The sequence below is a fragment of the Triticum dicoccoides genome, chromosome 4B, assembly GCF_002162155.2.
Source record: "Triticum dicoccoides isolate Atlit2015 ecotype Zavitan chromosome 4B, WEW_v2.0, whole genome shotgun sequence".
Lineage (NCBI taxonomy): Eukaryota > Viridiplantae > Streptophyta > Magnoliopsida > Poales > Poaceae > Triticum > Triticum dicoccoides.
Genome location: NC_041387.1, coordinates 376,046,834 through 376,049,898, shown reverse-complemented (window position 1 = coordinate 376,049,898; position 3,065 = coordinate 376,046,834). Strand labels below are relative to the sequence as shown.

The following is a 3,065-nucleotide window of genomic DNA, read 5'->3' as shown; positions in this document are numbered from 1 at the left end:
AGACGGTCTATTCTGCTAATATTAGCAGAATAACTATCATACACACCACTTCGGCACTGCACGCTGAACGCAAGTGCACTGCATCATTTTGACGACGAGAACTGCAATAGAGACTAGTGAACTTCGCGTCAAAAAAAATTGCATGCAGTGTTTTTCTGGTACTGTTTTCACTCTAGTTTTTTAACCGTTTATCAGAACGAGGCGTATAATATATCGTTGGAAAGCTATGGATTAGGCGCAACTTTGCCATGTTGAACACTTTTCGAGATTACTTGCGGTTTAAGAGCAGTTTCAAAAACAGCGTGGCGGACGACGAGTGGCAGCGAGCATTTTTTCACGATTTTTTCTAAACCGCTCGTCGGAATAAAGCAAACGATACGCCGTTGGATAGATATCGTCGAGGCGCATCTTTTTTATATAAAAAATTTTCTCTAATTCATTACGTTTTAAGAGCAGTTTCAAATTTACTTAATCGCGGAACTCTGTTTTTTAAATTTTTTGAAATTTTCGGTACTGTTTTTTCTCCAGTTTTCTAACTGTTTGTCGGAACGAGATGTATGATACGCCGTTGGAAAGCTACGGACAAGGCGCAACTTTCATATGTTGAAATGGTTTTGAGATTCCTTACGGTTTTTAGTTAATTTTGAAAATCGTGCGGCTGACTTTGAGAGGCAGCGACTGTTTTTTCGTGAAATTTTTACGAACGGCTGGTCGGAATAATTCAAATCATACTCCGTTGGAAAGATATCGACGAGACGCAATTTTTTCATGTAGAACACTCTAATTCTCTACGGTTTAAGAGCAGTTTCGAAACTACTAAAATGCGGATACTCTGTTTTTTATGTTCTCAAAATCAACGAGTAAACTGCATCGGACAGAAAAACGTACTGCATCAGATGAAAAACCGCACCGCATCAGACGAGCAAGCAAACTTCATGATTTTCTTTTTAACTTAGGCTTTTTTGAACCTTTTTCATGTTTCTGTTGTCTTTTTCTCACTCACCGCCGTGTTTTCCTCACTCACCGCCGAGAGGAAGACTAATGAAGTGCATTTTTACACCGTTTTAATGTGTGTTCCAAACTGCATCAGACAAAACTTTACTGAAGTAAATGTGTGCCTTACAAATTGCTCCTTTACAAAAGGAACTACTTGCTTGTTATAATGAACTGCATAGATATTCCCTCTACCGGAAAATCTAATAACCACACACGGTTGAAGTGAGCTGCTCCTACAAACAAGTGGTCCCACGTGAATTTTTTTCAGAGCGAACCACAGATGTCTTTGGAACCTGAAAAAAAACAAGCACTAGACACCTAGCCGCACCGCACAGACGACCCAGGCAAACTGCATTGTTTGTGCCCGAAAGCAATATGAAAAGGCACAAAAAGAAAAATCTGTACTTCAAGAGTGCGCCAGCCGCATTGCACCTTCCGCAGTTCACCATCCAGGAGCTGCAGTGCACTCGTGTTCGTCGAACAGCACGCGACGGAACTTCATTGCGTGCTTGACCGAGCTGCACAGCCGCGGTCGCAGACTGCACGACTATGGTCGCCGGACGGCACGACTGTAGGAGAGGTGGGAGACCAACCACGCCAATCTGCACGACAAATGGTGCGCCCAAGCGAGCGGACTGCAAGCCCCGGCATACCGAGCTGCAATTTGAGTCGCGATGAGCTGCACGCCACGCTGCAGTTTTTGAGCTGGCCAAAGCACTTGTCACCGTCCTGGCCAAAGCACCAAACCCCCTGGCATACGTTTCTGAGATGCACCATAGCGGGTGACCACCTGCCCCCATAAAGGAGAGCACCCTAGAGCAGTGCACTTCTCTCCCACCGCCGGGGAACTGCGACGAGTTGAGGAGAGAGCTGCTTCTGGAGGCACGTTGATGCCAGCCACCCATAGTAGCAAACTGCACTATGCACACAAACCAAGCTGAAGTCAAAATCTGGGAAACACACAATTGAATTGCTCACCGCATTGCATCATCGACAAATTCTGAACAATTATTTTTCTGAACTAAAGGGCAACGCTCCACCACCTGAAGGACACTACACGAGCTGCCTCACCGCCACAAGCGTGCTACACACGCGCGCATGCCGAACTGCATTACCATGCTGCCCCATCATGGATCCATGACAGAGGGAGGAGTTGAGATCCCACGGCTAGAGCAAGTCCTCTCTAGGAGGCTCTCCCATTGCTTAGCTGCAGAGAAGCTCGGTAGAGGAAGGTAGGTGGCCTCCTGGTTCCTGCACATCATGGTAGAGATGTGATTTTCTCCCTGAAGCCTAAACGCTCGTCGGATCCATGACGCGGAGAAAAAGAGTCAACGGGATCTCACCATCCACGAATCCATGAATGGGAGGTGAACTGCGTTTGGGGGAGAACTGATGTGGGCGCAGTGCACGGAGGGATCCTCGTCGCACAGCAGAGTGGCACAGCAGGGGAAGGGATGGTGGAGCTTGGCGTTGGTGGTGGCCGTCGGTGGAGAAGGTCTCGTGCACCACCAGTGGATTGCATGACACCCGCACATCCTGTGTCCTTCTCCTCTCGGCCGGATCTCCTCCTATGGACTGCACGTGGTAAAGCTCCTCCTCCTCCTCTCAGCCGGGTCTCCTCGAGCTCGCCGACGTCAACCACATAATGTGGACTGTGACGCCCATGGAGCAGACTACACTGCCGGTGCACCCTAGCTGCACTACCGGCGACCTTGAGCCCGACGATGCCCAGGGGTCGGCAAATCGCCGATCCGACGGCGGGCCAACGCGGGGTGGCCGGCAGCGGGCGTCATCGAGGCGCTGGATTTAGATGGGGAAGCAGGAGGTGGTTGCCAGGGGAGACCGGATCCGGCGCGGTAGCCGGTTCTTGGCGGCGCAGGAGCCTCATGGCGGCCGGATCCGGGCGCTGGTGGTCGTGTGCGGGAGGAGGCGCAACGCTGGTGGTTGGGTGGGAGGCGGAGGAATCAGGGGGCGGGCTCGCGCTGGGGTAGGCAGGAGCAGCCGGCGGCGCATAGTTTCTGGGCGGCCGGTGGGATGCCGTATGGCGAGCAGCCGGTGGGGGAGTAGTG

At 50.8% G+C, this 3,065-nt stretch overlaps 1 long non-coding RNA gene across 1 annotated transcript; it reads right to left on the bottom strand.

The window, feature by feature from the left end:
• Nucleotides 1–1,072: 1,072 nt before the first annotated feature.
• Nucleotides 1,073–3,059, bottom strand: LOC119296207. The gene is made up of 2 exons (XR_005145021.1): nucleotides 2,340–3,059; nucleotides 1,073–2,247 (listed from the first exon to the last, which is right to left on the bottom strand). It is a non-coding gene; the product is annotated as an uncharacterized LOC119296207 (long non-coding RNA).
• Between the last annotated feature and the right edge of the window lie 6 nt (nucleotides 3,060–3,065).